Source organism: Rhinoderma darwinii, chromosome 10 (genome assembly GCF_050947455.1).
Source record: "Rhinoderma darwinii isolate aRhiDar2 chromosome 10, aRhiDar2.hap1, whole genome shotgun sequence".
Taxonomy (NCBI): Eukaryota; Metazoa; Chordata; class Amphibia; order Anura; family Rhinodermatidae; genus Rhinoderma; species Rhinoderma darwinii.
The window spans coordinates 92,126,227-92,149,399 of NC_134696.1; the positions used below are offsets into that span (position 1 = coordinate 92,126,227).

Genomic DNA, 23,173 nt, shown 5'->3' on the forward strand with positions numbered 1-23,173 from the left:
CGCGTGAGGCGCTCCGCGTCCTGACAGAAAAGCGGCTGGAGGACTCGGCTTACTGAGGTGTAGGCCGCTTTATAGGACGAGGGCGTTGTTAGGTCTGACTGTAATTAATGTGTAATAGAAAAGTATCATTTTTCTTGCCCACATAATAGTGAAAAGTATTGGCCATATAGTGCCAGCCAAAGATGCCCCTAACGCCATAATGGGGTGCCTACTATGACAGGATTCTAGAAAGTATTCATTTTTATTGGCCACAGATGCCCTTTTATTGCCAGCCACAAGTTCACCTCGGTGTGCCTGCTACAGATGCCCCCTGTAGTATCCGATGAAAATGCCCCCAAGAGTGCCAGCTATAATGGTCAGTTCACACAGAGCATTTTGGCACAGAGTTTGAGGCGGAAACTGCGTCGGAATCGGCCCCAGAAAACGGGCCAAATCACCTCCCGTTGATTTCAATGGGAGGCCGAGGGGTTTTCTTTCCCAAGCGGTCACGGAAAAAAAGCAGCATGCTCTTTCTTCGAGGGGTTTGCGCCTCTGACTTCCCTTTGAAATTAATGGGAGGCAGAAAAAAACCTGCGGTGCTAGTTTTGGGCATTTGTTTTGGCATTTTTTGCCCACGGTTTTTGCAATATATATAATGGCTGTGGCGAAAACCTTGAAAAATAACATCATAAAATGTTGTCAATTAAAAATCTGATTTTTTTTTTCTACCTGTCAAAAAACTCAGTGTGAATTAGGCCTAAAAGTGCTCTGTGGTGCCAGCTCGGATGCCAACTGTAATACCAGCCTCAGGTGTTCCCATTCCATTAACAGATGCCCCTTTTAGCACCTGCCAAAAGTGCTCCCCCCATGGTGCCTGTTATAGAAGCCCTCTATAGTGCTAGTCACAGGGGCCCCAATGTGGCGCTCATGGCTCAGCATCAGGTGCAGTAAGGCCGCGTTCACACCTGCACTCTGCGCCTCCATTTGGTCTTTGTCACATTTGATGGATGGAATAGGGCAGCATGCAGTGCTCTTCTCCATGGAAACCTGGACTGGACCCCATTATAAGTCACTGGGGTATGTCAGGCAGCATGCCATGGATCCGGCACACGGCTTCCGTCATGAATGGAAGTCATGGTGCAGATGTGAACACAGCCTAAATGATGTCACCGCGACTCCTCTGATTTCATCAATATTCTACTTATAGATCAAGGCGACTAATATACAGTGAAGGAAATAAGTATTTGATCCCTTGCTGATTTTGTAAGTTTGCCCACTGTCAAAGACATGAACAATCTAGAATTTTTAGGCTAGGTTAATTTTACCAGTGAAAGATAGATTATATATTTAAAAAAAAAGAAAATCACATTGTCAAAATTATATATATTTATTTGCATTGTACACAGAGAAATAAGTATTTGATCCCTTTGGCAAGCAAGACTTAATACTTGGTGGCAAAACCCTTGTTGGCAAGCACAGCAGTCAGACGTTTTTTTGTAGTTGATGATGAGGTTTGCACACATGTTAGATGGAATTTTGACCCACTCCTCTTTGCAGATCATCTGTAAATCATTAAGATTTCGAGGCTGTCGCTTGGCAACTCGGATCTTCAGCTCCCTCCATAAGTTTTCAATGGGATTAAGGTCTGGAGACTGGCTAGGCCACTCCATGACCTTAATGTGCTTCTTTTTGAGCCACTCCTTTGTTGCCTTGGCTGTATGTTTCGGGTCATTGTCGTGCTTGAAGACCCAGCCACGAACCATTTTTAATGTCCTGGTGGAGGGAAGGAGGTTGTCACTCAGGATTTGACGGTACATGGCTCCATCCATTCTCCCATTGATGCGGTGAAGTAGTCCTGTGCCCTTAGCAGAGAAACACCCCCAAAACATAATGTTTCCACCTCCATGCTTGACAGTGGGGACGGTGTTCTTTGGGTCATAGGCAGCATTTCTCTTCCTCCAAACACGGCGAGTTGAGTTAATGCCAAAGAGCTCAATTTTAGTCTCATCTGACCACAGCACCTTCTCCCAATCACTCTCAGAATCATCCAGATGTTCATTTGCAAACTTCAGATGGGCCTGTACATGTGCCTTCTTGAGCAGGGGGACCTTGCGGGCACTGCAGAATTTTAATCCATTACGGCGTAATGTGTTACCAATGGTTTTCTTGGTGACTGTGGTCCCAGCTGCCTTGAGATCATTAACAAGTTCCCCCCGTGTAGTTTTCGGCTGAGCTCTCACCTTCCTCAGGATCAAGGATACCCCATGAGGTGAGATTTTGCATGGAGCCCCAGATCGATGTCGATTGACAGTCATTTTGTATGTCTTCCATTTTCTTACTATTGCACCAACCGTTGTCTCCTTCTCACCCAGCGTCTCACTTATGGTTTTGTAGCCCATTCCAGCCTTGTGCAGGTCTATGATCTTGTCCCTGACATCCTTAGAAAGCTCTTTGGTCTTGCCCATGTTGTAGAGGTTAGAGCCAGACTGATTAATTGAGTCTGTGGACAGGAGTCTTTTATATAGGTGACCATGTAGGACAGCTGTCTTTAATGCAGGCACCAAGTTGATTTGGAGCATGTAACTGGTCTGGAGGAGGCTGAACTCTTAATGGTTGGTAGGGGATCAAATACTTATTTCTCTGTGCACAATGCAAATAAATATATATAATTTTGACTATGTGATTTTCTTTTTTTTTTTATATATAATCTATCTCTCACTGGTAAAATTAACCTAGCCTAAAAATTCTAGACTGTTCATGTCTTTGACAGTGGTCAAACTTACAAAATCAGCAAGGGATCAAATACTTATTTCCTTCACTGTAAGTTACTTTAGAGACCACACCGAATTATAGGTAGGATACAAGAAGTGTGCCCCTTGGGGCCTCCATCACTTTTGGGACCTAATGGGGCCTCCACCGCCTATCCTCCCCTCCCCCCAGCTCTCCCTTAACACTTCCAGCAGTCTCTTGCATGGATGTTTGGAAAAATGTAACGCGTACCTCTGACAAAGTAAAATTTTATGATTTTAATATGTGTGATGAGCTTATTATGCAGGTGTTATTTCTAAGGGACAGAGAACGATTTTCCTTGTTGTCACGTTCTGTGGGTATATGGACCCACTGGGCCGTACCGCCATAGCGGGATAGCAGGTCTGGGAACTGGAAAATACTAAGGGACCACTTGCAAGACTAACACGGGTGAACACAACAACGCTCAGGCAATGAAGGAAGGGGTAGGTCCCTTATAGCCCAGGGTGAGTATGGGCTAATAACTGATTTTCTTCATGTGCGCGCGCTGGCCCTTTAAGGCCGGGCACGAGATTGCGTGCGCATGCTACGGGACACAGCAGAAGGAAGCGGAAGTGAGCCCTGGGGGTCTCCTGAGGAGGAGATGCGGGCAAACGCTCACAGATCCATGGCTACGGCTGTCGGGGGGTGAATAATCCTGACGGGCCATGGGCGTTACAGTATCCCCACTCTTATGCCCCCTCTTCTTGGGGCCAGAGCGGGAGAGATACTTCTTCATGAGGGTAGGAGCACTGAGGTTCTCCTCTGGCTCTCAGGACCTCCCTTCTGGACCAAACCCCCCCCCCCCATCCACTAAATAAAAAGATCGTCCTCCCACTTTTTTGGTGTCCAGTATCTCCTTAACCCCGAATGTATCTGATAAACTGCTCGGGGCAACTGCAGGACTAGGAGTCTTGGTGTTGCAGTTCAGGACCACAGGCTTCAGGAGAGAGACATGAAAAGAGTTTGGGATCTTGAGGGTGGGAGGCAGCTGAAGCTTGTAGGAGACAAGGTTGATCTGTAGGATCTCAAAGGGTCCGAGGAACCTGGGAGCAAACTTGTATGATGGCACCCTCAGCAGGATATTCCTAGAAGACAGCCAGACCTTGGTACCCAGAAGAAACTGAAGAGGCTCCCTTCTCCTTGTGTCTGCCTTTCGTTTCATGCAGTCGACCACCAGCAGAATAGAGGATCGGGTTTCCTGCCAGATCTGGAGGAATTCCCTGAATGCAGAGTCCGCTGCGGGCACCTAGGTTGTAACTGATATCGGGAGAGGAATTCGTGGGTGCTGGCCATAAGCGATGAAGAATGGTGTGACAGCAGTGGACTCGCTTGTGTGGTTGTTATAAGAGAACTCGGGCCATGGAAGAAGCTGCACCCAGTCATCATGCTGCCTGGAGATAAAGTGTCGTAGATAGTTCTCCATGATCTGATTGATTCTCTCTGGACTGGGGGTAGTAGGCTGAGGAAAAGTCCAACTTTACATCGAGGAGTTTACAGTGGGCTCTCCAGAACTTTGAGGTGAACTGAACCCCCCGATCAGACACGATATGCAGAGGCAAGCTGTGCAGGCGGAAGATGTGTTGGATAAAGAGGTTGGCCAGTCGAGAAGCAGAAGGTAGCCCAGTCAGCGAAACAAAATGAGCCAGTTTCGAAAATTGGTCCACCACCACCCAGACCGTACTGCATCCAGCAGAGGGAGCATTGGGCACTGGCAATGGCTGGAGCAGGCCAGCTGGCTCGGAGTGAACAACCTTGTTAGCAGCGAAAACCGTGCAGGACGAGACAAAGTCCATGATGTCTTTGGGCAGCGTGGACCACCAGAAATGACGGGCAATCAGGTCTCGGGTTTTACGGGCACCTGCGTGACCTGCCAGTTTGGAGCTGGGTCCCCAGCGAAGAATTCTCCTGTCTGCCAGGCGTACAAAAGGGTTGACAGAGACAATGCAGGACGGATCAATAATTTTTTGCGGATACTCCATGGTGTGCTCCGTCTCGAACGACCTGGACAAGGCATCGGCCCTCACATTTTTGTCGGCAGGGCGGTAGTGGAGCTCAAACTGGAAACGGGCAAAGAACAGGGACCACCTGGCTTTATGCGGATTCAGCCGTTGGCCCGACTGGAGATAGGTGAGGTTCTTGTGGTCGGTAAATATCAGGATGGGTTGAGCTGCGCCCTCCAGTGGATGTCTCCACTCCTCCAGAGCCAACTTGATGGCCAGTAACTCCCGATCCCCAATGAAGTAGTTGCGCTCTGCGGAAGAGAAAAGTTTAGAATAATAGCCACAGACCACTGCCTTGCCTTTGCACCAACAGAGGAGGCGTCCACCTCCAACGAAAATTGTCGAGACACATCAGAACGATGGAGGGTTGAGGCTGACGTGAAGGCACTCTTCAGGCTATTAAATGCAGATTCTGCCTCTGGAGTCCACACCTTGGCATTCATGCCCTTTTTGCTGAGGGTAAAGATGGGCGCTGTCAGTGAAGAGAAGTTTGGGATGAACTGCCGGTAGAAGTTGGCAAATCCCAAAAAACGCTGTATGGACCTTAAGGATTGAGGGCGTGGCCTTCCCAAGATGGACGTCAGAACTTGACGGACGTGCCTTTGATGTGTCGTCGGGTCTGGAGAAAAGATCAAGATGTCATCGAGGTAGACCACGACATAGACATAGAGGAGATGTCAGAAGATGTCATTGACAAACTCTTGGAAGACCGTGGGAGCGTTACACAGGCCGAAGGGCATTGCCCGGTATTTATAGTGCCCATCTCGGGTGCTGAATGCCATCTTCCCTTCGTCACCTTGGCGGATCCGGTTTAAGTTTTAAGCCCCCGTAGGTCTAGCTCGGAAAAAATCTTGGCTCCTCGTCTGCAGTCAAACAGTTAAGAGCTTAGTGGCAACGGATATCTGTTCTTGACCGTGATTTGATTGAGGCCCCGGTAGTCGATGCAAGGTCGAAGAGATCTGTCTTTCTTTTTCACAAAGAAGAACCCGGCCCCGGCCGGGGAGGAGGACTTTTGTATAAAACCCCTCTCCAACTTCTCCTTGATATAAGCGGACATAGACTGGGTCTCTGGCAAGGAGAGAGGGCATACCCGTCCACGAGGAGGGGACGCATCAGGAACCAGTTCAATGGGGAAGTCATACACCCGGTGTGGGGGCAGTGTCTCAGCCTCCTTCTTGCTGAATACATCCGCAAACTGTGAGTAGTAAGGGGGTAATCCTGCAAACAACCGAGGTAGGAGAGCTCGGGCTGGATGGACCTGTCCCAGACAGCGGTTGAGACACTTGGGACCCCACTGGAGAACCTCTCCGGAATTCCAATCCAGTACTGGGGCATGTAGTCGAAGCCAAGGCATGCCCAGCTGCACAGCGTTGACGTCCTTGGGCAGGATGAGGAAAGAAATTAGCTCTGAGTGAAGGGCTGCAACTTGGAACCTCAGCGGTTTGGTCTTAGACACAACTGGATCGAGCAGAGGCAGACCGTTCACTGAGGCAACGGCCAAAGACGTCTCCAGTGGAACTGTGGCAACTGGAGGAGATGCACTAGGTCTTTTTGGATAAAATTGGTGTAATGGCAGGAAGGAGGTGAAGGGAAAGTGAGCCCTAATCTACCCACCGCCCTGTCCCTGCCTACTTGCAACGACCCGCCCTAGGCGACGGGGTACAACTGGGCGGCGGTCCCTACGCTGTCTAAGTGCACGGGAGAACAAACGGAACACGCAAGGGAAGGGGCAGTAGCCACGGAACGCCGCGAGGAAACGGAGCGGTGAATGAGTAGTCAGGACCAGGATGAAGTGGAGTATACCAAAGTGAGCACGGAGAAGGAAGCAAGCCAGGGGCAAAGCAAAGCAGGTTAAGCGGAACTGCAGCAAGGCAGAAGCACGGCAGGAGCAGGCTGGAGCAAGCAGCAGTGAGGCCAGGAATCCAGAAGAATTACAAGCACTGAGGAAGAGAACACGGCAGGTAATAAAGGACAGGGGGCGGAGCTAACTCCGACTGACCAGGCCGCGATAGGCTCTCCCACTCCTGAGCCTGCCACCCTGGTTGGTGGGAGATGGTGTCAGTCGAACAGGTCTGGCCTCAGGTGTGGATTGATTAATCCCAGGAGTATACCTAGACGTAGTACCTGGCAGATCCCTAACAATTGACTGTGGATTCAGAGTCCAGATAGGCAGAGACCCAGTGGGTCTTCCCGCCGGACACTATGGTCACGGGGATGGACAGTTTTGAGGAGAGTTTTTTTTTTTTATCCAGCGCTGTATCGCCTAGGGTTGTTTTCCCAACCAATCCTAGGCATCGTTCCCGGAGCCTCATGTCAACCCGGATGGCAAGCAAGTTGAGGTCATCCAGGGTAGATGGCAGATCACGAGCTGCAAGTTCGTCCTTGATCTTGGACGGCAGTCCCTGCCAGGTCAGCTCTCCCGCCAGGGTGCGGAAGTGAATGGCGTACTCGCCCACGGAAGTGTCTCCCTGGAGAAGGTTCAGCAGGGTGGCGGATGCTGACGAGACCCATCCAGGGTCCTCAAATATAGTGTGAAATGTCCGTAGAAACCCCTGGAAGTCACAGGTCTCTGGTCCTTGACGTTGCCAAATAGGATTCGCCCATGCTAGGGCATTGCCAATAAGAAGAGAGATAATGAAAGCGATCCTTGCGCCATCAAAAGGTAACGCTCTGGCAAGTGAAGTGAATCTGGCACTGGTTCAGAAATCCCCTGCAGATACTTGGGTCTTCATTGTAACGAGGCGGTAGTGGCAGCGAGAATCGGGGATCAGCATTGGTACTGACAGGGGGTGTAAAAGGAGGAACAGCCGAAGCAACAGGAACGTATACTGTGATGACTGAAGCTTGCACATCCAGCCGATGAGTAATGGCGTTCACCGCCTGGAGGAGTTGGTCCTGTCGTAATTGGCAGAATAGCATATCCGCCTGCATGGCTTGTGATGTCGTCAGCGCATCGGGTTGAACAGCGGGGTCCATGGTCTGAGCGTACAGTCTTGTTCTGTGGGTATGTGAACCCGCTGGGCCGTATCGCCGTAGCGGGATAGCAGGGAACAGTGGGGACAGGAAAACACTAAGGGACCATTTGCAAGACTAACACGGGTAAACACAACGCTCAGGCAATGAAGGAAGGGGCAGGGCCCTACTTATAGTCCAGGGTGAGTATGGGCTAATTACTGATTTTCTTCAAGTGCACGTGCTGGCCCTTTAAGGCCGGGCACGAACGTGCACGCACACCCTACAGGACACAGCAGAACGAGGAGGAGGAGATGCAGGCCAGCGCTCACAGATCCATGTCTGCGGCCGTCGGGGGGTGCGTAATCCCGACGGTCCGTGGCCATGGGCGTTACACTTGTATTTAACTCTCCGATACCCCATCTGCAAGCACTACTAACTAGAACAAATTTCAGTGGTTCATTTTTATTGCCATAGGAAAATGAAGCAGCAGTCACACCCCTCTGGCTCCATTTATCTCTTAGATGAACAAGGGATTTTGTGCAGTATGTTAAAATCAAACATGGCAATCCATGGGATATGAATCTCATAAATGTCTGATAGATGCAGGTAGAGATGAGCGAACTTATGAAAAGTTTGGTTCGGCTAGTTCGCCGAATTTCACGAAAAAGTTCGATTCGGACTGCACTAGTTCTGACCGAACCTGTAATTTCCGTGCGCCAAGCATGGTACTGTCCAGGGTGCTGATAGAGTTAATGGGCTGCACTAACTCTTTCAGCAACCTTGACAGTACATGCTCGGCGCGCGGAAAATACAATTTGAATGTAATAAAAAAAAAAAAAAATGTTCATACTTACATTCCACCTGTCCGGCCTCCAGCGATGACGTTTCATCCATGTCGCCGCTGCAGCCAATCACAGGCTGTAGTAGCGGTCACGCACGTCAGGATGACGTCAGAAGGCCGGCCTCCAGGGATGACGCTTCATCCCACGTGACCGCCTCTGCAGCCAATCACAGGCTGCAGCGGCCTCTGCAGCCAATCACAGGCTGCAGCGGCCTCTGCAGCCAATCACACGCTCCTCTCCTGAAATACTCTGTGCTGCCTTAAACTCTGTGGACAGGTCAGGATCCTGTTTCTTTTAAATGCTGCTGGGGAACCCGCTCAATCCACTATATAAGGCTGCGCTACAGTGCAGCATTTAAAAGAAACAGGATCCTGACCTGTCCACAGAGTTTAAGGCAGCACAGAGTATTTCAGGAGATGAGCGTGCAGATTCAGTGCTGCTGTGAACTCTGCTCTTACCATTACGTTGCTCTCAGTCTGTTACCTCTCCTCCACTCCTGTCCTCAATAACACCTTCACATGATTGGCAAGTCACCACGTAATGGTAAGAGCAGAGTTCACAGCAGCACAGAGTATTTCAGGAGATGAGCGTGCGGATCTTGTGCGGGGTGGTGACTTGCCAATCATGTGAAGGTGTTATTGAGGACAGGAGTGGAGGAGAGGTAACAGACTGAGCTACGTAATGGTAAGAGCAGAGTTCACAGCAGCACAGAATATTTCAGGAGAGGAGCGTGCAGATTCTGTGCTGAGCAGAGTTCACAGCAGCACTGAATCTGCACGCTCATCTCCTGAAATACTCTGTGCTGCCTTAAACTCTGTGGACAGGTCAGGATCCTGTTTCTTTTAAATGCTGCACTGTAGCGCAGCCTTATATAGTGGATCGTGTGTGTTCCCTAGCAGCATTTAAAAGAAACAGGATCCTGACCTGTCCACAGAGTTTAAGGCAGCACAGAGTATTTCAGGAGATGAGCACGGCCGGCCACGGGCAGCCGGTCGTTTTTCCGAGCCGTACTCCCATTATAAAGTATAGGAGCACGGCCCGTAAAAGAAAAAAATAGAACATGTTCTATCTTTTTAACGGCACGGGCACCTTCCCGTGAGAAAACGGGAAGGTACCCGTGGCTAACAGAAGTCTATGGGCCCGCTATTTCGGGTCGTAATTACGACCCGTAATAACGGGTGTTTTTACGGTCGTGTGCATGAGGCCCCGTAATGACGGGTGACTACGTGTGTGAACCCGTCATTACGGCAGCGTTGCTAGGAGACGTCAGTAAATAGTCACTGTCCAGGGTGCTGAAAGAGTTAACTAATCGGCAGTAACTGTTTCAGCACCCTGGACAGTGAATTCCGATCAGAATATAGAGTAACCTGTAAAAAAAAAAGACGTTCATACTTACCGAGAACTTTCTGCTTCCTCCAGTCCGGTCTCCTGGCCGTTGCCTTGGTGACGCGTCCCTCTCGACATCCGGCCCGACATTCCTGGATGACGATACAGCCCATGTGACCGCTGCAGCCAATCACAGGCTGCCGCGGCCTCTGCAGCCAATCACAGGCTGCAGAGGCCTCTGCAGCCAATCACAGGCTGCCGCGTCAGAAAAGAAGTTCGGACTGGAGGAAGAAGAGGGACTCGTCACCAAGACAACGACCGGGTACGTATGAAATGCTTTTTATTTTATTTTTAATCAGCAGCCTCTTTTCTCTATCAGTGATTGATAGAGACAAGTGGCTGCCGATTTGTATAATATTTTTGACCGGGTTCGGTCAAAACGGGTTCTGCCGAACACGGTGAAGTTTGGATTCGCTTCGAACTTTTCCCGATGTTCGGACCGAAACCGGGTTTGGTTGTCCCGGTTCGCTCATCTCTAGATGCAGGTCCCAGCTTTTGAACCCACGTCTATGTTGAGATCCAGCTTCCGCATCCAGGCGGAAAATGAATATGTGTGTGTGACTCTCTCCTAATTAGTGAGCTTGGCAGTTTCCATATTCCACCCACCTAATAACTCAGTAGATGGAGAGCATTGGCAGCGGGACAAGGTAGGACGGGGTCTGGGGGCCCCGTTCTAGAGATAGGTCCGGGTCCTAGAGGTGGGACCTGCATTTATCTGACATTTATGGCATTTCCTGAGGTAGGGCTGGGCAATTATGACCTAAATCAAAGTCACGATTAATTGTACATGTAACCTCGATTATGATTATTGAACAATTATTTAGGCCACACCCCTTTTTACCCCCACACCGTATAATGCCCCATAGCTGCCCCCACACAGTATAATGCCCCACAGCTGCCCCCTCGCAGTATAATGCCCCCATAGCTACACCCTTACAGTATAATGCCACACAGCTACAATGGTGCCTAATAAAAATAACAAAATACATACTCTCCTAACCATGTTCCAACGATGAGAGGAGGAGATCCCTCTGCTCCTCCGTTCTGTGTGACTCGGCGCAGACAAGCGCGATGACGTCACTCGGCACACTCAGGCCCAAGGCAGTGACGTCATCGTACCTGTTTGCGCCGAGCTGTGAACGGCTTGGTTCAGAAAGGCGCGAGGCAGTGACGTTATCGCGCCTGTCTGCGCCGAGGTGTGGGTGGCATTACATAGTGAATGGTAGAGCAGGGAGCTAATGGCCCCCTGCTCTACCACTGGATTCAACTGTCAACAGTTGAAACTGGGGGGGAAAAAAAAAAATCTAAATGTGCAAAATGACGTCGGTTATTTGTGCTGATTTTCAGTTTCCTTTTTTTTTTTAATTAATTGCCCAGCCCTATCCTGTGGATATGCCATGAATATCCGAGGTGAGAATAACCATTTAAGTCCCTCTTCACGTATACCTCCGAAGGAAGGCCAAAACGTATTCCGCTGTATGACTTCATGGATAGTGACGTCAAAAGCTACCCTGTCTCTGCAGTCATCGGGCAGAAGAAGCATGAAGAGTCGCTCTGCCCGGGGATTCCGGCTTTGGGGAAGCTCGCGATGTTACTGTCAATATATGGGCATTTTTGTCACTTGAGCTCCCTGACATATACATTTAACATATACCTGTGACGGATGCTTGAGTGGCATCCTTCACCATAGGCTCCCATGTAAAAAAATAAACTTTTGCGGGATCCCTCAGGATGACATAGTATAGTATACTACACTATTCAACCCTTAAAATAAGGTAAATTAACCTATACAAGCCCAATGGAGGCCAAAAGGATGCTTTTTTGGAGCCCCATGGACATGTTTATCATGTACCTCAGGTGCTTTCCCGACATACACTACCGTTCAAAAGTTTGGGGTCACCCAGACAATTTTGTGTTTTCCATGAAAACTCACACTTATATTTATCAAATGAGTTGCAAAATGGCTAGAAAATATAGTCAAGACATTGACAAGGTTAGAAATAATGATTTTTATTTCAAATAATAATTTTCTCCTTCAAACTTTGCTTTTGTCAAAGAATGCTCCATTTGCAGCAATTACAGCATTGCAGACCTTTGGCATTCTAGCTGTTAATTTGCTGAGGTAATCGGGAGAAATTTCACCCCATGCTTCCAGAAGCCCCTCCCACAAGTTGGATTGGCTTGATGGGCACTTCTTGCGTACCATACAGTCAAGCTGCTCCCACAACAGCTCTATGGGGTTGAGATCTGGTGACTGCGCTGGCCACTCCATTACAGATAGAATACCAGCTGCCTGCTTCTTCCCTAAATAGTTCTTGCATAATTTGGAGGTGTGCTTTGGGTCATTGTCCTGTTGTAGGATGAAATTTGCTCCAATCAAGCGCTGTCCACACGGTATGGCATGGCGTTGCAAAATGGAGTGATAGCCTTCCTTATTCCCTTGTACAAATCTCCCACTTTACCAGCACCAAAGCAACCCCAGACCATCACATTACCTCCACCATGCTTGACAGATGGCGTCAGGCACTCTTCCAGCATCTATTCAGTTGTTCTGCGTCTCACAAATGTTCTTCTGTGTGATCCAAACACCTCAAACTTCGATTAGTCTGTCCATAACACTTTTTTCCAATCTTCCTCTGTCCAATGTCTGTGTGCTTTTGCCCATATTAATCTTTTCCTTTTATTAGCCAGTCTCAGATATGGCTTTTTCTTTGCCACTCTGCCCTGAAGGCCAGCATCCCGGAGTCGCCTCTTCACTGTAGACATTGACACTGGCGTTTTGCGGGTACTATTTAATGAAGCTGCCAGTTGAGGACCTGTGAGGCGTCTAATTCTCAAACTAGAGTCTCTAATGTACTTGTCTTGTTGCACAGTTGTGCAGCGGGGCCTCCCACTTCTCTTTGAACTCTGGTTAGAGCCTGTGTGTGCTGTCCTCTGAAGGGAGTAGTACACACCGTTGTAGGAAATCTTCAGTTTCTTGGCAATTTCTCGCATGGAATAGCCTTCATTTCTAAGAACAAGAATAGACTGTCGAGTTTCACATGAAAGCTCTCTTTTTCTAGCCATTTTGAGAGTTTAATCGAACCCACAAATGTAATGCTCCAGATTCTCAACTAGCTCAAAGAAAGGTCAGTTTTATAGCTCCTCTAAACAGCAAAACTGTTTACAGCGGTGCTAACATAATTGCACAAGGGTTTTCAAGTGTTTTCTAATCATCCATTAGCCTTCTAACACAGTTAGCAAACACAATGTACCATTAGAACACTGGAGTGATGGTTGCTGGAAATGTGCCTCTATACAGCTATGTAGATATTGAATTAAAAACCAGACGTTTGCAGCTAGAATAGTCATTTAGCACATTAACAATGTATAGAGTGTATTTCTGATTCATTTAATGTTATCTTAATTGAAAAAAACTTTGCTTTTCTTTCAAAAATAAGGAAATTTCTAAGTGACCCTAAACTTTTGAACGGTAGTGTATAAGATAAACGTAGTTCATGAACGCGATGTGAAGACTGCCTAATACTAGGAAGAGTTATGGATACTTCTGGTCCAAACGAAACCTAACCCCTCCCAATTATCCTAAATAAACTAGCAGACCCTGTCATGGGGGTAATGGTAAAAGAAAACCTTTATTTGACAACAAAACTTTATAAACTATATGAATATTTAACATTACAGACAAACTTTTAACTCAAACAGAGAAACCTCCATCTGTGTCTCGCCTCCCATACTCTACACATATAATTATACACCATTGGTTTCCTTCTAATCCTGAACAACTTCAGGTTAAGCCTCTTAGTCCAATATGCAACCTTGATGTTCCCCGTGCTCGTGCCATCTGGCACTGAAATGCTTGCCATGGCACTGAAATACCTGCAACCACCACAAGGGTGGGCTCACAACATACAAATGTATACAGCTCCCATAGAGATCAGTACTTGATTCATAAATCCAAATTCAGTTATCCCCTCCTTGTGGTGGACTCAGGAAAACAGATATTTAGAGAATTATTCAGCACAGAATTGTGGTCCTAAAAACGGGTGTAGTATATTTTGCAGAATTCTCAGTTGGGAGTGGGGCCCATTCTGAGTTTTGCTATGGGCTATAGTTATGCCTCTGATGCCAGACCAAAAAAATTTGGCTGTTTTATTGCAAATACAAGCACAGATGGCACTTCTGCACCTTCGACTTAGCACCTGGACCCCCACCTATCAAAACTTCTGATCTGTCGCTTTTAAATATCATACACTTTTTGTAAGTGCAGTCTACTATTTACAATTTTCAACATTGCATGCCAGTTTTTGGTGGGTAATGCAGTACAACTACGTTAGGTTTTACTCATTTAATACTTAATTTTACATATTTATATTATTGCTAGGAACTTGATGGTAAGTTAACCAACATGTATAGTGTTGGCCAAATTAATAGAAATATCAACAATTTATTGCATTTTTCATTGTTTCTTCGGTTGTTTTCAGTTCGGTATTGTTACAAATTCATTTTTGTTTGCTAATCTTTATATAAAAATAAGCAGTTTTCTATGAAAACTTAAAGAAGCCAAAATAAAATCTTGTATTCTGCAGTTGTATTGATAATTTCAATGTTGCAGACAATTTTGTCAAGAATTGTTTTAAAAACCTACAGGTGTCTTTTCATAGTTTTTATAACTTTTATCTACTATGTATTCAACTATATATGATTTGCTGCTACTGAGCATTACTTACATATATTTTTATAAATTTGACGTACTTATTTAACAAATTACATAATCCGGATACTGCCACATGGCACAAAGTCGACGACCCACTATTAATGTTTAATTGTCTGACCTAACGCCGTGAAAGCATGTTAAAATTTACATTTTGCAAAAAGAAGGTGTCCATGGATCAGAAATTGCCAACAAGGTCAATGTTAGAGGGGCAAATAGGACAAAAAGCGATTCTTAGCGCAGTATGAAAATAAAAATATAAGAATCCACTGCACGGACTAAGCCGCACTCACCAGACAGAGTTGTGAAAATCCACAGGCACAACTCTGGTATGCTGGTGTGCTCTGCCTGCAGGCCTCAGTAACGAGACCAGTGAAGATATACCAATGAAAAAGAAGAAAGATGCAGGATCCACCTGGTGCCACCAATGTAAGAGAGACTAAATGATTGTAAAAAGGCTAATTTAATAAACGTTCTACGCATTTCAAGATCGTTCTGACCTCTGGAATGAGCTCGAAACCCGTAGTATGCTTATTAAAGTATTCTTTTTTAGAATCATTCAGTCTCTCTTACATTGGTGGCGCCTGGTGTATCCTGCATCTTCTCTTATTCGTTGGATATTAGAGGAATTCAGAAGAAACTGATGACCTGTGAACCGTTGTCACCCAGATATTTTGGTCAATTTGCTTGCAGAAGGGCAATATCGGGTTGACTCGATTTTGATCAGGAAATGGCTAAAGAATTGCAAAAGATCCAGCAGACAGCTGCAAGGGTTTCTGGAACAACATGAAGTTGCAATAAGTTCAAGAACTGTTCAACAAAGTCTTCTCGATTTTGGGCTTCAAGACTGCAGACCTTTGAAGAAACCTTCCAAAAAGCCATGAATTTTTATGTTGATCTAGCCATATGAGGGCTCGTTTTTTTGCTGGACGATTAGTAGATTTTCACGACACCATTTATTGTAGTGGGGAAAGTGGAAAGAATTTCTTTGTGTGGTGGAATGGGAAAAAAACTGTGATTCCGCTTTTTTGGGGGTGTTTCGTTTTTATGGTGTTCACTGTGTAAAAAGTTTTTTGTTTTTTTTTTACTGCTTTTACAAGGAAAATATTGGTTGTTATAAATAAAATTTGTGTTTTGTCGCCATATTCTGAGAGCCATAACTTTTTTCCTTTGATTGAGCCGTATGAGCTGTAGTTTCTATTGGTAACATTTTGAACTACATAAGACTTTTTGATCTTTTTTTATTCAATTTTTTATGGGAGATGAAGTGACCAAAAAACTGTGATTCTGATGTTTTCATTCATTCATTCATTTATTTTTTATTTCCTCCCCTATGTATCCGGGGCCAGTGTCAGCACCAGTCAAACCTGGGCAAATCCACTGAGCTTGGGATGAGGGCATAGCGATCTGGGTAAACATGCTCTATACTTGTCTAGCTGTGGCTGGGGTAGACAGGGGCCCCACATACACTCATTCCCAATTCTTAAATCAGCACTTGGAGGCAGATTTCGGTCCTTTGTCATCAGATCTGTAACTTGGTGTGTACTACATAATACATCAGCAGCACCTGGAGCTTTGACGACCATAGGGAATATTGGGAGAAGGAGTTACAGTCCGTTCTAAAATTGATAACTAGAGAGGGATGCCAGGGGGAAGGCAGGCAACTGAGGGCACACTTTAGGACGGGGGATCTGTTTGGATTTTGCTCTGGGGCCCTCCTTTCTCAGTGTATGCCCTATACACTACCGTTCAAAAGTTTAGGGTCACTTAGAAATTTCCTTATTTTTGCAAGAAAAGCACAGTTTTTTTCAATGAAGATAACATTAAATTAATCAGAAATACACTCTATACATTGTTAATGTGCTAAATGACTATTCTAGCTGCAAACGTCTGGTTTTTAAACACTTGAAAACCCTTGTCCAATTATGTTAGCACCGCTGTAAACAGTTTTGCTGTTTAGAGGAGCTATAAAACTGACCTTCCTTTGAGCTAGTTGAGAATCTGGAGCATTACATTTGTGGGTTCGATTAAACTCTCAAAATGGCTAGAAAAAGAGAGCTTTCATGTGAAACTCGACAGTCTATTCTTGTTCTTAGAAATGAAGGCTATTCCATGCGAGAAATTGCCAAGAAACTGAAGATTTCCTAAAACGGTGTGTACTACTCCCTTCAGAGGACAGCACAAACAGGCTCTAACCAGAGTAGAAAGAGAAGTGGGAGGCCCCGCTGCACAACTGAGCAACAAGACAAGTACATTAGAGTCTCTAGTTTGAGAAATAGACGCCTCACAGGTCCTCAACTGGCAGTTTCATTAAATAGTACCCGCAAAACGCCAGTGTCAACATCTACAGTGAAGAGGCGACTCCGGGATGCTGGCCTTCAGGGCAGAGTGGCAAAGAAAAAGCCATATCTGAGACTGGCCAATAAAAGGAAAAGATTAATATGGGCAAAAGCACACAGACATTGGACAGAGGAAGATTGGAAAAAAGTGTTATGGACAGACGAATCGAAGTTTGAGGTGTTTGGATCACACACAAGAACATTTGTGAGACGCAGAACAACTGAAAAGATGCTGGAAGAGTGCCTGACGCCATCTGTCAAGCATGGTGGAGGTAATGTGATGGTCTGGGGTTGCTTTGGTGCTGGTAAAGTGGGAGATTTGTACAAGGGAATAAGGAAGGCTATCACTCCATTTTGCAACGCCATGCCATACCCTGTGGACAGCGTTTGATTGGAGCCAATTTCATCCTACAACAGGACAATGACCCAAAGCACACCTCCAAATTATGCAAGAACTATTTAGGGAAGAAGCAGGCAGCTGGTATTCTATCTGTAATGGAGTGGCCAGCGCAGTCACCAGATCTCAACCCCATAGAGCTTTTGCGGGAGCAGCTTGACCGTATGGTACGCAAGAAGTGCCCATCAAGCCAATCCAACTTGTGGGAGGGGCTTCTGGAATCATGGTGTGAAATTTCTCCCGATTACCTCAGCAAATTAACAGCTAGAATGCCATAGGTCTGCAATGCTGTAATTGCTGCAAGTGGAGCATTCTTTGACGAAAGCAAAGTTTGAAGGAGAAAATTATTATTTGAAATAAAAATCATTATTTCTAACCTTGTCAATGTCTTGACTATATTTTCTAGTCATTTTGCAACTCATTTGATAAATATAAGTGTGGGTTTTCATGGAAAACACAAAATTGTCTGGGTGACCCCAAACATTTGAACGGTGGTGTATGTCTAAAGTTATGGGGTCTACCAGAGTTTCTATCAAGTACAGTAGATGTGTCATAGCAATTTTTGAAGGTTTTCAGAGTTTTTTTAGAAAGAAAATGTACAGTAGACTGGATACTCTCTGCGTCTGACCCTGGGTCTGTGCAGATCCTCTCAGATACTAAACGTGAGTCATCTAGTGCTGAGTGATAAACAAGAAAGAGGTGGTGCATGGAGGGGAATGAGGAAAGAGAGGATACACACTTGTGAAGGAATGTCCGATATCAGGGTAGTGTCACTGTCAGGGTGTCACTGCTCCAGCATGGAAACTGCAGAACGAAATATACTGCTGTGTGGTTGTACAATGTATCAGCAACACACTAACACTGAAATTGCTTGGTTTAAGGCAGGGACCCTAAATCTTCTGAGACTCTAGCAATGGTCTTAACGGAATGCTTTTAGAAAAAACTGTTCCAGCTTAGAAAGCCGCCAAAGGAAACGTATCTATGTTGACCGCAATCCGTGAAGACACATATATTGAGGGTATCTATATACAATCCAGCATTTATCTGCGAGTGTAACAAATCATCTAGACAAAAACAGACCATACATCCTTGTGAGCTCATCACATGACGTCCATGATGGGTGATAATGAAATTTGTTTTTCCAATTAACACAAGTTCTAGATTTACAGGTAGATATTTCACATGCAGCAAAACAGTATTTTTTGATAAATACTGTATAGTTAAAGGGTGTAATGCCCATGGCCGTGGGCCGCCAGGTTTGCTTACCTCCTGACGGCTGCAGCCATGGATCAGTGAGCGCTGACCTGCATACCCTCCTCAGGAGACGCCACCGCTCACTTACGCTTCACTCTGCTGTGTCCCATAGGGTGTGCACGCACGCTCGTGCCAGCTCTTAAAGGGCCAGCGCGCGTACCTTTATTAAATAACCAAATTAGCCCATGTGCACCCTGGAATATGAGGGGCCCTGCCCCTTCCTGCATTGTCTGAGCGTTGTTGTCGTTACCTATGTCCGTCTCTGCAAATGGTTCCTGAAGTGTCTTCCAGTTCCCAGTGTTCCCGTTCCTGCTACCTGTAACCTGTATCCTGAGTTATCCTGGTCCAAGTCCCGTATTGAGTTGGAGTCATGCTGCACTGAGTACCATGCCTGTCCTTCTACATCACTCCTGGTGCCTGCCTGCTGCCTGTCTTGCTACTGTCTGAAGCTACCACAGGTACACCTATACGAACTATAGACTTTGACCTATGTCCTGTTGGCCAGCTGCCATACTGTTAAGGTGGTACAGTCCAGTGGGTCCACACACCCTACGGGACAGTGGGCTATCTAGCAAAAGTGCTTTCACAGTCAGTCTTTGCTACTCTGATTAGCAGGTCTTCATCCTTATTCAGGGATCTGATCTTCACTGCTGGGAATACCGGGGTTGTGTTCACAGAGTAGCTGCTGACTGGTGGAGGAAACCGGCAAGGGGAAATTACAGACAATGCCCGGGGCTATACCATCTACTGATCTTATAGGCGAGGCGGCTGTGCACTCGGCATGAAGGACAGACCCAGGAGTGGGTTCAGGTAAGAACCCGAAAAGTTTTTTTCTTTTTACTTTAATATTGATGCCCTATTCTTGAATGGTTTGGAGCTGAAGTACCAGGCACAGCCGTATTTATTGGATAGTGCTTGTTGGAGTACTGTGGTCCCTTCATTCATCTAATCGTAGGGGTGCCGGAAGTGAGACCACCACCACCACCAAATATTTAGGATCTTTCCTATTTATTGTTTTGAGGTGGAATTTTTCAATTAAAGGGGTTGTCCCACTGTCAGATGTTTTTACCAAAAGCACAGGTCACAGTCAACTTAAAACTGCTCCAAGCAGAAATAAACTTCCAGTCCATGTATTTCACCCCTTCTTCTCTCTTCAGAAAGCAAAGTGGACGGTTCGGTTACAGCTATAAAGTGACTGCTAGATCTAACTCTGCTGTAGCCGAGTGGCACTTAGATAGTGCCGGTAGAGAGGCAAAACACAACCGAGCGAACCTTACATAATGCAGTGGAGAGAGGCACAGCAGAGAGATACAGTTGTTCTCCCTGCAGTTAAGATGGGGGTAAACGCACAACTGGCATGGGTTCATAGCGTGGGTGAGAAGCCAGAAATTGTACATTTTTAAGAATTGTGTGACGCCAATGGCGGGTTCCACTTCTGACAGGGGTCCCCGCCGCTGGGTCTCATACCTTCTCCGGCAACCCATCCGTCCTCCATGCCACTGGTGTCTGCTTGTGTCCTCCTCTGGCAGCCGCACTGTTCTTAGAAATTTTTCAATGGTCTGGAGAACAATCTATGTGAAATTGCAGAAATGTGTCTTTGAGAGATCCTCGCCCTTTCTAAGTTATATTGTATCTGACCAGGGGTTGAAGATGGATCCCGACAAAGTGTCTGCCATGTTGAACGGGCCTCGTTCCCAGGGTTTCCGTGCAATTCATTGCTTTCCAGGATTTGCTAACTTTTACCGCCAATTTATTCCCCACATCTCCTTGTTGCTGGCGCCTATAATGGCCCATATGAAGAAAGGAGTAAATGCCAAGAACTGGACCGAAACACATTTTCTTCGGTTAAAAGAATCCTTTTCGGATGCCCCCATATTGGAACATCCAGACGTCTCTAAACAATTCTTCTTTGTGGTGAATGACTCTTCTGTTGGTGCAGGTGCAGTCCTGGCGCAAAAGGGTCCTACTGGTAAAACTGTAACCTGCGGCTTCTCCAGGTTCTCTCCTGCCGAGAGGAATTATTCTATAGGAGATTGGGATCTTCTGACCTGTCACCAGATTATAAGTGCCCTATCTCCTACATAATCTGATCGGCGCTGTAATGTAGATAACAGCAGTGGTTTTTATTTTGAAAAACGATCATTTTTGAGCAAGTTATGAGCAATTTTTGATTTATGCTAATTAGTTTCTTAAAGACCAACTGGGCGTGTTTTTACTTTTGACCAAGTGGGTGTTGTAAAGAAGTGTATGAGGCTGACCAATTAGTGACCAATCAGTGACCAATCAGCTTCATACACTTCTCATTGGGAGTTGGGGATTCTGAGGGTAGGAGGCAGCCGAAGCTTATAGGAGACAGGGTTTATCTGTTGTAGTATCTCAAAGGGTTCGAGGAACCTGGGAGCAAACTTGTATGAAGGCACCTTTTAACGAATATTTTGTGAGGACAGCCAGACTTTGGTACCTGGAAGATACTGAGGCGGCTCTCTTCGATTTATATCCGCTTTTAGATTCATGCGATCGCTGCAAGCAGAATAGGGGACCGGGTCTGTTGCCAGATTTGCAGAAAGTCCCCAAATGCAGAGTCAGCAGTGGGTACCTGAGATGTAGCCGATACAGGAAGAGGGATTCTATGATGTTGACCGTACACAATATGGAATGGTGTGGAAGTGGGGACTCACTTGTGTGATTGTTGTAGGAGAACTCGGCCCATGGAAGAAGCTGTACCCAATTCTCCATGATCTGGTTAATCCTCTTTACTTGACCATTGGACTGGGAGTGATAAGCTGAGGAAAAGTCCAATTTCACATCAAGGAGTCTACAGAGGGCTCTCCAGAATTTTGAGGTGAACTGAACCCCCCGATCAGATACAATTTGAAGGGGCATGCCATGCAAACGGAAGATGTGCTGGATAAAGAGATTTGCCAGTAGAGGAGCAGGAGGAAGGCCGGTCAGCGGGATAAAATGTGCCATCTTCGAAAACTGGTCCACCACCACCCAGACAGTGATGCATCCTGCTGAGGGAGGAAGGTCTGTGACAAAGTCCATCGCAATGTGCTGCCAGGGGGCATTGGGTTCAGGCAGAGGTTGGAGCAGGCCAGCAGGCTTGGAGTGAGCAACCTTGTTAGAAGAACACACCGTGCAGGAAGAGACAAAGTCCACAACCTCTTTGGGTAGCGTGGGCCACCAGAAATGACGAGTAATCAGGTCTCGGGTCTAACGAACACCAGCGTGCCCAGCCAGTTTAGAGCTGTGTCTCCAGCGGAGAATTCTTCTCCTGTCTGCCAATTGAACAAAAGTCCTCACCGGAGGGATGTCTCTAACTTGCAAAGGATTGGCAGTGACAATGCAATACGGGTCTATGATACTTTGAAGGGACTCCACCATGTCATCTATCTCAAACTACCTGGACAGGGCATCGGCCCACACATTTTTGTCAGCGGAATGATAGTGGAGCACAAATTGGATTGGAAATGGGTGAAGAACAGCGACCACCTGGATTGATGGGGGGTTTAATCGTTGAGCCGACTGGAGATAGGTGAGGTTCTTGTGGTGGGTGTATATCCGTATGGGGTGACCTGCGCCCTCTAGCAGATGTCTCCACTCCAGAGCCAATTTGATGGCAAGTAGCTCCCGCTGCCCAATAGAGTAGATTTGCTCTGCAGAGGGAAAAAGTCTCGAGTAATAGCCACATACTACTGCCTTTCCTTTGGAGCTCCTCTGGAACAGAAGTGCACCTGCACCAACAGAAGAAATGTCCACCTCCAATGGGCACTGCCGAGACATGTCAGGATGATGGAGGATCGAGGCTGATGTGAAGGTTTTCTTGAGGCTATTAAATGCAGATTCTGCCTCTGGAGTACACACCTTTGGCGTTGTCAAGTTTCTTGGTAAGGGTAGAGATGGGAGCTGTCTGTGATGAGAAGTTTGTGATAAACTGCCGGTAGAAATTGGCGAATCCCAAAAAATGCTCTATGGACCGCAGGCCCTGAGGACGTGTCCAGGACGGACTTTACCTTTTCAGGGTCCATCTTGAAACCTTGATCCAAGATGATGTAGCCCTGGAAGGGCAGAGAATTTTTTTCAAAGACACACTTCTCCAGCTTGACATACAGACGATTCTGCCTAAAATGCAGTAGAACTTGACGAACATGCCTCTGATGAGGCATCTGATCTGAAGAGAAAATCAAAATATCATCGAGATAGACCGCAACACAGACATAGAGGAGATCTAGGAACATATCATTGACGAATTCCTTGAAGACCGCAGGAGCATTACATAGACCGAAGGGCATTACCAGGTATTCGTAGTGCCCGTCTCGGGTGTTAAATGCCGTCTTCCACTCGTCACCTTGACGGATTCGGATCAAATTGTAAGCCCCACGCACGTCTGGTTACTCGTATACGGTCAAACAGTTTGGATATTAGTGGCAATGGGTATTTGTTCTTGACCGTGATCTAGTTGAGACCACGGTAGTCAATGCAGGGTCTAAGAGATCCGTCTTTCTTTTTAACGAAGAAGA

At 46.5% G+C, this 23,173-nt stretch overlaps 1 protein-coding gene across 4 annotated transcripts in view; it reads left to right on the forward strand.

Moving 5' to 3' along the window:
• The first annotated feature begins 5 nt into the window (after positions 1-5).
• The window catches only part of LOC142662207 (cell adhesion molecule CEACAM16-like), an 80,280-nt gene continuing 57,112 nt past the window's right edge, over positions 6-23,173 (forward strand). The window contains exon 1 of one of the 4 annotated variants that reach the window (XM_075840266.1): positions 6-92. The gene's annotated coding sequence lies outside the window, so the exon portion shown is untranslated. Of the gene's footprint in view, positions 93-19,346; positions 19,464-23,173 lie in introns of those variants that run through there. The other 3 variants (XM_075840268.1, XM_075840270.1, XM_075840269.1) reach the window with 3 other exon arrangements.